The following is a 14,106-nucleotide window of genomic DNA, read 5'->3' on the forward strand; positions in this document are numbered from 1 at the left end:
AGCTCTGCAGACAGCCGCAGGTATTTAATGAGGAGATAGCTCCTATTAAAGGTGAAGCGCGGGCTGTCAAAGAAAAGGGGAAAGGAGACACAGAGGGGACAGCAAAGGGAAAGGCCCTCTTTTTAGAGACTGAATGTATAAAACATGGGCATGCCAGCAGATCTCGGTAACATCAACTATTGGTTTTGAAGAGGCATTTTAAAGCCAAATGATGGTGTTCACCATTTTGTTGATACTAAGGACTCTTATCTGCCCTGAGATGAGATACAGTATGATATGTGTGGAGCTTGACTCTGCCTGCCCTTTCCCATCTCTTTAGCCCTGGGTTGAGGCATAAAGAACCCTGTGATGAATCAGTAGCACCCTATATGCCTTGAACTAACATTTGGATAAACTGCAATGTAATCATCAAAAAAGACATTGTGGGCAAAGTATCTAGAAAGTATGGAAGCCCTCGGCAGACATACATCCATGTATTATAGTTTCGTTTTTTTTACTGTACAAGGATTAAGTTCTGTTTTCTGGAGATCTTGACTCATTTTCTCCTTTTTCTTATATGGAAAGATGTTGAAAATACCACGTATTCACATGATGATGTCTGAATAGTTTGAGATCTTTACAAAACAACCAACATTTATGTTATCATGGCACAGCAGAGTGAAATAAATTTCTAACATGCATGTTACCAAAGTTTTGTCGAATCTCTCCCATGTATGGTCCCAACCAAGGATGCGTGCTAAATGGATTAAGCATTTCAGATTAGCTGGCACAAGATTTACGAGTTGGTTAAACTAGCTATCATTTTTAGAGCACAGGCCTGAAATCCCAGCCAAATACTCTTTCAAAACTGTAATGAAGCCTCTGCCACTAGTGGCTTCTGTAGCTTCAGTTATTGCAGATGCCCTCCTGCAAGAGCTTTTCCAAAAACATTCACCGGATGTAAACATGAGAAGATTAGCGTTTAGCATGTTGTGGGAACAGTGAGGAGTTGCAGTGTTCTGAATTAGAAAATAGAAGTGAAGTCGTATGTACGCTGTTGAGGGTTATACTCATGTAAAACTACTCAACCTAAGTGATGAGTGACAACATTAAACACAGTGTTAATCTGAAAAGAAAGGCTGACAAAGCTAACTGCTAACCTTAGCCATGCTGTACTAGGCAAAGAAGCTTACATCATGTACCCACTGACACAATAGTGCTGGGATGAATTTCATTTTTTTATGCATTTTCTCCACTTTAGACTAGTCAGTTAAACGCAATTTAAAAGGACATTTGGCCAAATAGGGAAATAGCGGCCCAGAACACCCTTAGTCTACTTAAACAGCACTATTTTTTTTATAAAAAGAATTTTCATTTGAGATATTCAGGATTTATTAGGGGTTAAGGAGGTGGAGGTGGGCCCTGTGGCTAGACAGGTCGAGAACCTTTGGTGTAGATAATGGATGGATAGAAGTATGGACATTTATAAAGGTACTGATGCGGCAAGTCATAAGGAGGGAAATCTGTTTATATTACAATTTTTAATATCTAAATATTAATACGATAATAGTCTTAGACAAGTCAGACGATATATGATGATATATTGCCATATATTAAATATTTTGGATCCAAAATGTGAAAGAAAGAGGGCAGCAGTGATCTTTCCAAATTCACTGTAAGCTTCAACTTGATAATGAGTGAACTAATATTTCAGTTTTGTTTCATTTACAAAATTTCATTTACAAAAAGTGGGATAGTTTTCCAGCAATTTTTCATAGTATTTGGTCCCCAGGACTTTCATTTTTACATGTGTAAAAAAATGAGTATCCTCATTTTTGCTTTAAAGCTTTTTTTAACACAAGACATAATGGGGATTCCTTTGCAGACAGCCCCAAGTGGATGCTCAAGGAGTTGCATGAATTTTTCGTGCTTAATTTTTCACCACTGAAGGTTACTACTTGGATGAGTGGCATGAAAAAGCTTTGTCAGTTTGGATTAGATTAAGGTCTAGAGAGAATGTTTTAATGCAGTGGAAATATATTTCTGCCTTCTTTCTTATCCCTCCTCTAACGAGACGCAGAGGTAAATCCTCTCTGTTTCCCTTTAACCTTCTGCTCTAAGGTCAAACCATTGCTTTCTAGATTTTTTTGTTGCTACAGATACTCCAGATACGCCGAACGTTTTTGGTGTAACACTAGAAACACACACGTGGGGTCCTGTGGCTTTGTGCTGCTGTGATTTCGCCTGCAGGCAGAGCCGTGCTGACTGACACAGTGAGGAAGGGTTACTGCTCTGGAAGTCTCTTTTGACTGACTGAAGGGGAAAGAAAGGGTTGTTTCTTTTCTTTCCTTTTTTTTTTTTTGGAAGAGGGAGGTTTATGGTAAAACATGTCTGTCAGTCATGCTAAATTGGCTGCTGGAAGTGGAGGAACACAACAGCCCACCTTTAGTCTGCCAGGAAGACAGAAGAAGAAACATTTGGAGGCTGTCTACTCCTCCACTGTCTGCTGTGTCTACAGTAGCAACATGCAGAATGAACCCTGTATTCTATGTATGTTGTATGCAGACAAATCACACTGTATGCATTAAACCTCAGTGGGAACCAGCGATAGGTTACACTTCATGTGTTGCATCAGAAGCACCACTTTTAGGATCAGAACATTATTAGATTCAAGGGGTGCCTCTACCTTTCTATAAAAACCTGCATTGATTTTATTGACTTTCCATTTGAGTTTCAAACACTTGTGAAAATGAGAGCTGCTGCATGCTTGGCTGCTGTCTGATTTACACGTAAATTAAATGAGAGGGTGGAGATGAAGAGAGTTTCACTTCAGGTTCAGTAAACATCACTCTGAAGTGTGGCAGAGGGAGGAACAAACTGGGGAGGGTGCAGTGGCTTTTATGACTGTTTCTCAGATAAAGATGCAACGGATTCAACCCCAAATGTATGTGGGATGTATGAATAAGGCCATATATGATGTTTTTAAGCAGAAACAGCAGACTTAAATGTGATTTAAGAAAGTGTCTGTTATGTGATTCTCCCCCTCATTTTATTTGCAAAAGAGGATTGTGCAAATAATTGGCAGAGACGTAATTAAAGGGTGAGTTTCCTTTTCTCTCAAAGGAATAAATGCTGTAAGGTGAGATTTCAGAACAGTTGCAGACTACAGTCAAGCTTTAGGCATGTAGGGTGCTAAGGATTCAAGGGACCCAATTTTCCACAACCTGGGGCTGGATAGGGAGGGCTGGAAGGTGGCCAGAGTCAAGCTTGACACATGCTGATCCCAGGTCAAGGTTTGACTGCATTTCTTATGTTCAGGCCTTTTCTTGCTTGAAGACCACTGGCAGTTTTTGAGCCTTTGGGACATCAACAGCCCAAACAGGGACTGGACTTGTGGCAACCCTACTACCTGCTTGGACGGTACCCTCGGACAGTTTTTCCCATCCTTTTTTTCCTTACTTGCGTCTAAGAACAGCTAAGCCCTCCCAGGACCCACTTGGAAAATCAATTTGAATTGCTTTTTTAATTTTCAAGACAAACCTAGAAATGTTTAAGTTCAGAAAGTGGTTAATTTATGAAAAAAATAAAGTTTTGACTTTAAAAGTTGTTGATGAACCCTAATCAAAACTTAGACTTTCTAAGATTAATAAGTCCAGAATCCAACTGCTGTTTCAGTTTGGTATCTTGTTATTTTTGACTTTACACTGTTGTGGATTTATAATTTTAAAACCCTGAAATTTTTAAGTTTCTAATGTCTAAATGTAAAACTTTTAAATCTTGGAATATGTTTTTTTTCCTTGTTGATTTCCAACTTAAAAATCTGAAATTCTGAGTTTGTTTTTGTAAATATATGACTTTAAAATCTTTAAATTAAGATTTTTTTTGTTACTTTATTGCTCTAAACTTAAAATATTCTCTCAGTTTTTTCATCTTTTAGGTCTGCCCTAATACATTATGTTTTTAACCAAGATTACAACAGATTTATTTTAAAAGATCTTTGGTGCTTAACCTAGGGGTGCCCAGACCCAAAGGTTTGGAGTCAATGCACTTTGCCATACTTAATGCCACATCTGCCCCTTTCTTCACCCTAAAACTGCAAACTTTGTTATTTTTCAACAGATTATTTTCTCTTTCCCATACCCCTGGTATTATGCAAGGACATCCAGAGCAACCAGGACTGTGTATATCCTCCTTCTTGCCGGATCGTGTCTCAGGCAGCTTACTCATCACATCGATGGCTTACTTCAGCCTCAATTTATTATTTTTAAGATTTATTTTGGGGCTTTTTCGTGCCTTTATTAGAGAGAGAGGACAGTGGATAGAGTTGGAAACAGGGAAGAGAGCAGGGAGAGACATGCAGGAAATAGTGCCACGGGCCTGATTCGAACCCGGGTCGCCTGCGTACATGGTGTGCGCCTTAACCACTCGACTACCGGCGCTCCCCTCAGCCTTAATTTATGGCCCAAACATGCCTTAAACTTGTGCACAGTACTGTATGTTGTACAGCACAGCTTCTCTTGCTTTTAAATAGCAACACATGATAATACTCAGCTCATTTTTTACTCAGACATGCCACCACAAGTGAAGACAGTGAGAATGTGCAAGTATAAAAACACAGCAGGAGTTCAGAGACTTTTAAATATGAAAACATGACAACAAAAAAAAAGTTTTCATCAAGAATGGATGGACTGTTACGTAATCATTTTTTCCACAATTTCAATGATTCCAAGATTAGTGGAGACTGTTTCAGCTTTTTCCATATAGAGTATGTAAGAAATGTATTAAACCAACATCACACCAATCTCCTGATGACTTGTGTCAGTGTTTCTTGTTTGTGTTAGAGAAATCGCCAAGACAATTAGAACACCCATGTAGCTGAGCTCCACAGTGGGCTTGTCAGCTCTACAATAAGTAGATTTTAGAAGACGTATCTCCCTATTCACAGAGGCAACAGGTGAGCCAATTCATAAGCTGTGCATGTGCATATCTAGTTGTTATTAATGATTTGCCATGCAGTCAGTGATGCAGGTTTTTGCACCTTAGTGTGTCACACAAAAGGCTATATATTATTGTGTGTGTATGTGAGGATCAGTAACTGGGAGATGAGTCACTGTTTTCCTCTCAATTGGTTCATCTTCTGCACATCCACCTTCTTTGATTTGATTTACCGAAATGCATTTCGGCCAGCGTCTTGGCCACCACTCGCTGGTCGGAGGTCTCCTTCTTCAAGGCTCCTCCACCTCATCCCTCCTGCAGCGCGGTGGCTTCGGGAGAATAAATGAGTGGGATGCTGATGTTCAGCTGTTTCCTTCTTCTTCCTCATGGTGTTAGCGCCGTTCGCCTCTCTTGTCTGTGGGGTAAGCACTTTGCCGGGTGACAGCACCCATCCTTCACTGGGCGCCTGCCATATGCCGTGCCACTGTCAGAGGAGACGACTGCAGATGCTCCAGCTGCTCCCTCCCTGCACGCTGAGCAGCACACACATACAGCACACACACAAGCAGCTTCTGGAGCAGGATAAAGAGGCGGTGGGAAGAGACACAAGGAGAAAGGGGCATGGGAGAAGGGATACGCATTGGGATTGAGGCTTGTAAGGGAGAAAAAGGAAGGAAAAGACATTCACAATCGTTTATGGATAATAGGTCAAATATATTCATTTATATAGTTGCATAGACAACACAAAGATTCACAGTTAAAAAAGGGTTTTATTTAGATGATTAAGAGATGCTAGGGACATTTTTTGCATTTAATTTTTTTATTTTCAAGCCATTTTGGCTGTGTTGAATTAATAAAACTCAAACTTGCCAGAGGATATAAGTTAAAAAAATAAATAAATAAATAAAGAGAATTCTCAGTCCCTTAAATTTGTGTAAAATGGCTAAGCTACACCAAAACTGACACATTTATTCATAAGGACATAAAATGTTCCATTTAAAATCACTGGAAATGCCATTCTTAACATAAACTAATGCATTATTTATGTTAACATTTCTATTAGACCTCTAGCTTAGTTTTAATCTTTATATTTGTCAACCAGATGGCAATCTCAGGGCCTGATAATAAGTATCGAATACTCCTTGAAAAGTATTTTATGGAAATTATTACTATTTTTCCGATAAAAACAATGGAGTTGTGTTAACATACAAGCCTTTAAGTGTTAAAATCCCCAAAATATAATTAATATTTGATATGCATATTTCAGACTGAAGTAGTTTTAAATGACTGACTCATTCAAATTGGAAAAAGAAATAATAATGTATAACAGTTTTACAGCTGATTTTAGGGCTTTTGTCCTTAGCACCATGAGTGCGAGTTTTTCTTTCTTAAATCTAACATTGAAAAAATTAAATAAAATAAAATAATGGGTTAAATTAATGTTTCTGCCAATCATTTATCCATCACAGGTCCTGATAATAAAAATAACCAAATACACTGTAAAATGTATTCTATGGAATTTACTTTAGTTCTTTTTTTTTCCAATAAAAACTGTGGAGTTACGTAAACATACTGACCTTTAAAGGGTTAAAATCCCAGAAGCAGGATGCTGAAACCACCTCAACTGACTCCTTTAGAGGTGAAGGAGGCGCAGCTCTACTTCGAGATCCCTTCAGATGTCTCAGCTCCTCACCCTAGCTCTAAGGCTGATCCCAGCCAACCTCCTGAGGAATTTTATTTTGACTGTGTCCACAAGCTTACTCTTTCAGCTGTTACCCAGACTTCATGACTGTAGGTGAGGGTTGGGACAAAGATCGACCAGTACATTGAGAGTTTTGCCTTTCAGCTCAGCTCCCTGTTTACCGCGATGGTACAGTACAATGTCTGCAATACTGCAGATGCTGCACCAATCCGCCTGTTGATCTTGCGTCCCTTCTACCCTCACTCGTGAACAAGGCCCCGAGATTCCTGAACTCCTTTACTTGGCAGGGGACCATGGCCTCGGACTTGAAGGTGCTGACCCTCATCCCGACCTCTTCTTACTCAGCCACAAACTGTCCCAGTGCCTGTTGGACCTTCCTGGCTGACGAAGCCAACAGAACCACATCATCCGTGAAAAGCAGAGGTGGAATTCTGAGGTCACCCAACTGAAAACCTAACTGCTCCTGGAGATCCTGTCCATGAAAATCACAGATAGAATTAGCGAGAAGGGGAAGCCCTGGTAGAGGCCAGCTCACACCCGGAACGTGTTCAAGTTTGTGCTTAGGATGCGAACACAGCTCTCACGTAAAGAGCTGGTCCACTGTCCCATGGCCAGGACGTAATCCGCATTGTTCCATTGTTCCATTTCCTGTTTTACTTGACCTATTGATGTCAAACACATATTGAAAGAGAGCTTAATCATGCTCTGCAATACAAAATGCCAGTTTTTTCATGCTATCACATGACCAAAATAGGGTGATGTCACACCAGCCATCGTGGACTTCTAAGGTTTAAAGGAACTCTTTAGGGCTGAAGGAAGAAGAGGTGGAAATAAAGCTCAATTTTGCAGGACAGAGGAAGAGAATGAACAAACCAAGAGCATGCTTGACTCTTGTCTTGCAGTGGGGTTTGTGTTACAGTGCCTTGTCTTGTTGGCATACTGTGCATGTATTTTAGCTGCGACACATCCTGTAATTGATCCCTCTTGTGCACCACCATTACATCAACAGGTTCTTTTAAACCCCATCCAAAGCCCCTTTTTTCTTCTAGAGTAAAGGCTGTGCAATGTGAGCAAACAGGCAACTTTCCTACTGCTTATTTGTTTATTTCCTTCGTCCAAACATTTCCTTCAGCACTTACGAATGAGCTGCAGAGCCTCAAAGCTTTCACTTTAGTGTCTGTGATCTTCCAGCAGAGAAAACAAAATGACTTAAAAGAGACCCAAATGGCTGGTGCTCACTGACGGCATGTAGAGGCTTATAGCAGTGGTTATAATGAGTGTGTGAGAATGTGTGTTTGTGTCTGAAAAGCCTTGCTTGATGTGTGAAGTTACATGAAAAGGATGACTCGGCTGTGAGTCTTTGCACATACTGGAAAGTTCAGCGTGACTTTTTTTTTTAATCAAAATATGTCTCTGTCTGTAAACCTTACAGAAAATAACTCAATGGGAAGCTGGAAAGCCTGTCAAGCCCGTTCTCACTCTCAAATAGTCAAATACTGCAGCTTATTTAGAGATCCAAAGCTTCACAATAAAGATATAACAGTTTAAGTGTGCATCCTCTGGCATTTTGGATGTTGTGCTGTAGCGTACTGATGTGGCATTGACGTCAAGTGAAGTACTTCCAATCTAATCAAAACCTACGCCTGTGCTTTATTTGGTAACTTTTCAATGCGACTCAGCCAAGTGACAACCTCTGGTGTTAAAAAATGAGGGGTCAGCAATTTAACGCATCAACCCTGTTGTGCATCTTTTTTTTCAGGACAGCCTGGGCTTTAAGAATATTTGTGCTGGGGTAATGTCACTTGAACCTAAAAACAGTTATGGGACAATAAAGACAAAAGAAAAAGCTAAATGGAAATTCAAACTCAAAGATTTTTATATGTTTGGCACACAGTAAACTTAGACTTTTTTGCACAAGCTTGTTCTGTCATGTTTTTGGGACGAAAAAGTGAAAAACAATAATTCTGTGACAAATCATCTTTTAGTATTCTCATATTTACAAAAATAGTCATTTCCCTTTTTGCATTAGCTCCATTTGTGCCATTATTCAAAGCTGTTCCTGTCTGCAGTGACACACACAGACACATCACAGGCTCTCTGTCTCTCTTTCCCTCTATTATGGGCTTTTCAGGCTAAGGATGTTCCAAGGTGCCTGTGTTTAACAGACTAGTCTAAGGAGAAGAAGATATTTAGATAATAGTTAAATACCTCGCAGGGTTACTGTGTCAGCGGGTGTGATGTGAGCCTGTTACAATCCTTACAGTGTGGCTAACATTAGCAGCCAGCTCCACCAGCCTTCGTTCCTCTTTGCAGATTATTATCGTGCTTTAATGTGTGGCCTCTTCGCTTCGGTTGAGTAGTTATGTGTGAGTTCAACCCTCGGAAGCCTACATACAACTTTATTTCTATTACTACTTGAAAAACTGTCCTACTGCACTGTTTCTACTACACACTGGCTGCTTTATGTGAAGTGCCGGGGGAGAGCTCAGATAGGAAGGCAGTGACTATTAACTGAAGCTACAGTGGCCTCTAGTGGCATGAGGTTCATTAGTTCAATTAGTTCAACCAACTCATAAATCTTGGGCTGGCAAATTTGATAAGCGAGCTTAACCGTTTAACTGCGGGCATCCCTAATTCAGGCCATCTCCTCCATCGTCTAAGTGTAAAGCCTTTCACAGTAGCATGCCATTGGTTTTTACAGCCCGTCACAAAGCATTGTGGGATGCAAAATGGCCGTTACTATGAGCCACTAGTAGTATAAATGATCAGAGATGGGTTTAAACCTGTTAAGCCCGAGCCTCTTTTATTAGGCTACTGTTAGAAATTTCCAGCCCATCTTTAATGAGTGTAACTCTGTAACTACAAGGTCTATTTGAATGATCAAGATACCATTATGAAGAGGGCACTGAAATTCATTCAGAAGTGTAAACGTGTATATACCGTATGTTACTGGATCAGAGAGAATCAAGTTGGCCAAAGCACCACATTTTTACATCACCACTTTCAAATTTCATGCCACTAGAGGGTTAACAGAATAAAATAAGAGAGACTTTAGATAAAAAAATATCCAGGCAAAAAAAAAGTGCACAATTTGGCACAATCTCTGCCATTTGAAAAATCACAGGTATCAAACTTTTTTTTTAATCATATGCCATTATAGGTGGTCACTGCATCAAGGAATCCTTCCCCTCAAATCACCCAGACCTCCATATAGTTCCTTTTCAAAGACAGTCTTACAAAGGAACTAAAGTTTGACACCAAGAGGAGCAGATTTATTTTCAACAGCACAAAATAAAGTGCAGAAAACTCAAAGAAACTGTTGAAACAAATGGAAACTGCACAAACATGACTAGAATTTTCAGTAGAGGCTGGGCTTTCAAATGAGACCACGTTTGTGTCTATAGTACCAGGCATCGTTCCATAAGGGGTGGAAGTCTCTGACTATGTCGCATTACGGCCACTTTGATATGTGGTCATTGATTTGAGTCCTTTTTGAGTTGGATGTGGTGTAAGTAAAAATTTTTATTTTAGCTTGTAGCTAAACTTCTTCTGTTTAATTTGATGTGTAACATTACTATTTTTGTGCAAAAATAGAGTGCACAGAGCAAGTTTGTTGGGATGAAGGCGAGCAGGACCAAATTTGGTCCCGCTAGGGCTTAAGGGGTGGATAAAAAGATTTTCAATGTTAGATTTACTGGTGTGGATTTGATCTTTAGAGATCCCTGAAAGTCACCCAAGTTCCAGACTCACTGAAACTGTCAGTATGGACATTGAACATTGCTGAGTCCATCAATGAAAAAGTATTTCTTCACTTTTGTCTTTTCTAATTCTCCTGGGACCAGCTGGTGCACCCGTGGGTCTGAGTGGACCAGTGTAACCTAAGTCGGTCATGTCTCCTATGTCTGACGTAGCTAAGACTGACTTCTTGGCTCAACCTTACACCCAGTGCACCCAGCATTGGCCATTTAAGTGCAACATTTTGAAGTTATGCCTACTCCATCCTAGGCATAGAAGTTACCCCCAGGCACAACTCAAACAGAGCTTAGGTTAGCTGATGCAAAGAGTAGAACTGTAATTGTCCATGTCCACCTTGCAAACCATTGTTAAAAGATATTCTCAACACCTTTACTTCACATGGATATTGCTCCGACTCAGGGAGGAACTGACAAGATTTTAGAGGTCATAGGTCAAGGTAATTGGACCCTAAAGTTCATCTTTTTCTTTCCAGGCCATTCTTGTGATTGTGATGGATGTTTTGAATGCTTTGAGGGATTTTCTTTAAACTTTGCACACATGTTCAATGTATTTTGAAAGCCTTACCAGGTATTGCTGTTTTAGTTTAGTACTGCTGAAGAGCTGATGCTAGATTGATGCTTTATTTCAAGCATTGGGAAAAGAGTGAACATGTTTTATTCTTAGAGGGACTGAGGCATTCAAAGGAGCAATCATACACAAGAGTAGGCGCCTAGAAGTGTGTTATTATAAAAGACAATTGACACCTGAGTAAAGTGTAAAATTCTTGCTTTTGGTTTTTGAAGCAAAAAACAACCCAACACAGCAAATTCTATAGTTCTTAAGATTTGAGTCTCTGGGATTTGGAGACACCTTTGGTTCTCATGTAGTGTACAAAAGGAGAGCAACTGGTGGATCAAACTGGCCAAAACTCTTTTTCTAATAATGACGTCAATTAACAGTCTTACTCAGAGAATGTTTGACTTGGAGGAGTTCATCCTGCCTCCTCCTGCTGCTTGTTACACTGTCAGTCTTACATCTTTGTTTTGCCATGAGTGTTTTGTGTGTTTTTCTCATGTTGTGTGATCTGGAGCTTTATATTTCTGCCTGTTCCAGCTCAGGATCTGTCACTTCTTCGGCAAAATGCCGAAGAAGTGTTTTTCTTGTTTTCTTGAAACGATTGAAAACTAAACAACACACCACTTACTTCCCAGAAAAGAACCCACTTTAGAGCTGACTGTCATGACAGTGAATTTAAAACCTTGAATAAGGTGCCCAGAAAATAATTGACTTTGATGAAATGAATATCCCGTGATTACAGAAGGTTCTAGCTTTTGTCTTCTGAGCACAGCGAGAGCAGTATTTATTTTTGACTTTAGTTTAATAGCGTTGGGATTTGGGGCTTTGTTTGTTTAATGGTGTCAGGAACAAATGAGATTCAGACATTATTCTGAGTTTTAATCAGTTCAGTCACCTGTTGCATCTGCCAGGGGGTGGCAAACTCTGACTCCTCTATCTGAGCAGCTCAAATATACAGTCTGTGCTTCGAGTGTTTCGGATTTTCATGAGCAATAGCATCTAAAAGTGGGAGGAGAGGGCAAATAAGAAAGGCAGAGAGGGAGAGAGCGAGCTGCAGAGTGGCTCTTTGACATCCAGCCAGTTTACTCTGGCTGGCTGCAGACTGGAGGGCCAGTCATGCATTATAAAAAGCTGGTGATGAGTTCTGTGCTCGGGGGTTCAGACGACAAGTTTAAAGATCACGGATCTATTAAGCTGTTGTAGATGAAAAATGATTGTGTGTGTTTGTGTAGTTTTAATGAAAATGCTTCAGGTACAGGTCACTTTATCCTCTGCCTCATTTTCTCAGCTGATATAGACTCCCAACATCAACTTTAAGTATTCTTTTAATGTTCAGTATTTCCTTCTGCAATCACTTTTCCATTAGATATGTAAACAACAGATGATGAGGCCCTGACGCACAACCTCTGCTGTTCTCTCTGTGTAATTAACTTTTAATACATATGTAATGAATTTTCAAATGCATTTGTTTAGTTTCTTACAGCAGCAACTCGTGGAAATGGGTTTCGAAGTGAAACACAATACAGAGAAAATTAAGTTTAAGTTATCAAAGAGATAAATTATTTGTTGTATTCATATTGTGCAAACTTTGTAGCAGTGCTTAACTGTTTTAGGGCTGCCAGGTTGTAATAGCAACCACTTCTTAGCCTTTCTTTGCTTATGTAGTGTGCAGCAGCACAGCAGCAAGATCATGTACACTCGCCTTGGACTGTCATTAAATAAAAAAATTATAGTTATATTGCACTTTTTATATGATGTAGTACCGGCTGTCAACAGTAGGTAACAGTATGACAAAGCACGTTATTGCTATGTGTCAAGGCAGGGTGAGTAGTTATCAGGGAAATTTAAAAGAAGATTGAGCTTTTTTGTTTTGATAGGTGTATAACAGGCTTTCTACAGTAGATGTCACTATAGCAAGACTATGAAATTAAGATTAATATGTGTAAAGGAGCAGACCTTGTAAATTTTGAAGCCAAGCAGAGGTTTCATATGAAAGTTACAGTAGCTTCCTGTGACATGGCGAGATATGGAATTGGTCCCCATCGCCAATTAGGCATGCTTTAATGAAACATGTCTGTGTTGTCGACAAATATTGAGGCCTGTCTGTCAAAATCAGAGCTAGGCAATTTTAGCCATCAGAGTAGTGAAGAAATGACCCACTTGTGGCGCTTCCTGTTGCTGGTAGAGGCTGTAAAATGAGATGCTTGCATGTTTTTTGCATGTTCTCCGTTTTCTCTGTCTTTCTTTCTTTGCTTGTCTTCCCTTTGCAGTTTCATGTCTGACACCAGCTTCAGGAAATCTTACCATTATGTGTTGGCAGCTATGAGCCATGTGCTAGGGTTGGTAGTATCAGCATTGCCACTACCTGGAGTTTGCATATGCTGAGCATGGGTCTGTTGAAGGTAGCTATGCTGTGTGGGCTGTGTTGAGAATGTGGTAGGGTATGTAGGATAGGAATGTGTGGCAGGGTGAGCAGTGAGAGCTAGCATAGATGGGGGTGGCTCTGGGACTCTGGAGATCACTGTTGATGGAGATGGATTCGCCAGTGAGAAACATGGAAATGGGCGTATCCATCTGCTTTGCAAGGTTGGGTTCGACATTGATAAGCCTGGAAAAGTGCTGGCTTTTTGCTGACCATCATTTGACTTGTGGGGCAAATATTCAGGCCTAACTGGGGAATTTCTTCTCTGAACATTTATCTTTTCAGTAGGACACAGGTAGGATGTGTTAATTTAAAAACATGGTAACACACTTTCACTTTAAACAAAGTCTTAGTTTTGTCAGAAGAAGATAATCATGCCCATTATGGTTACCCATCATGCCCTGGATCTATTTGGAGTGTTGGCTTAGCTTTTCCTCAAAAATAAATGCTGCTCAGTCTCAAGATGCACTTTGCTGAGTGAAGGTAAGGGGTTGTGTAGAAGCAGAGGGGATTAGAAGAGGAGCTGATTGACCAAGTCTGCAAGATTTATGTCTTTAGGATATGCCATTGCTGCTGCAGAGTGAAAAATGCACATTAAAATAGATAGCAAAAGACATTTCCCATTTAAAGAGTTGATAAAGGAACCTTTTAAACTTGAACCCAGGAGTCTTATGTCCATGCACAGAAGAAAATGCTGCAGAAGCAGAGTGGGGACATTGCATCTAAATTGGCATTGCTTTTGCTTTTCCTGACATGA

The 14,106-nt window shown here is 40.0% G+C and overlaps 1 long non-coding RNA gene across 4 annotated transcripts in view; it reads left to right on the forward strand.

Annotated features, from left to right (window-relative positions):
• Window positions 1-14,106, forward strand: part of LOC121503741 — a 120,613-nt gene that overhangs the window by 94,202 nt on the left and 12,305 nt on the right. The window contains exon 6 of one of the 4 annotated variants that reach the window (XR_005991385.1): window positions 4,099-4,196. The exons of 2 other annotated variants lie outside the window; for them this stretch is intronic. This is a non-coding gene — a long non-coding RNA (uncharacterized LOC121503741). Of the gene's footprint in view, window positions 1-3,297; window positions 3,411-4,098; window positions 4,197-14,106 lie in introns of those variants that run through there. One more of the 4 variants, XR_005991386.1, reaches the window with a different exon arrangement.

This window comes from Cheilinus undulatus, linkage group 21 (assembly GCF_018320785.1).
Source record: "Cheilinus undulatus linkage group 21, ASM1832078v1, whole genome shotgun sequence".
NCBI lineage: Eukaryota > Metazoa > Chordata > Actinopteri > Labriformes > Labridae > Cheilinus > Cheilinus undulatus.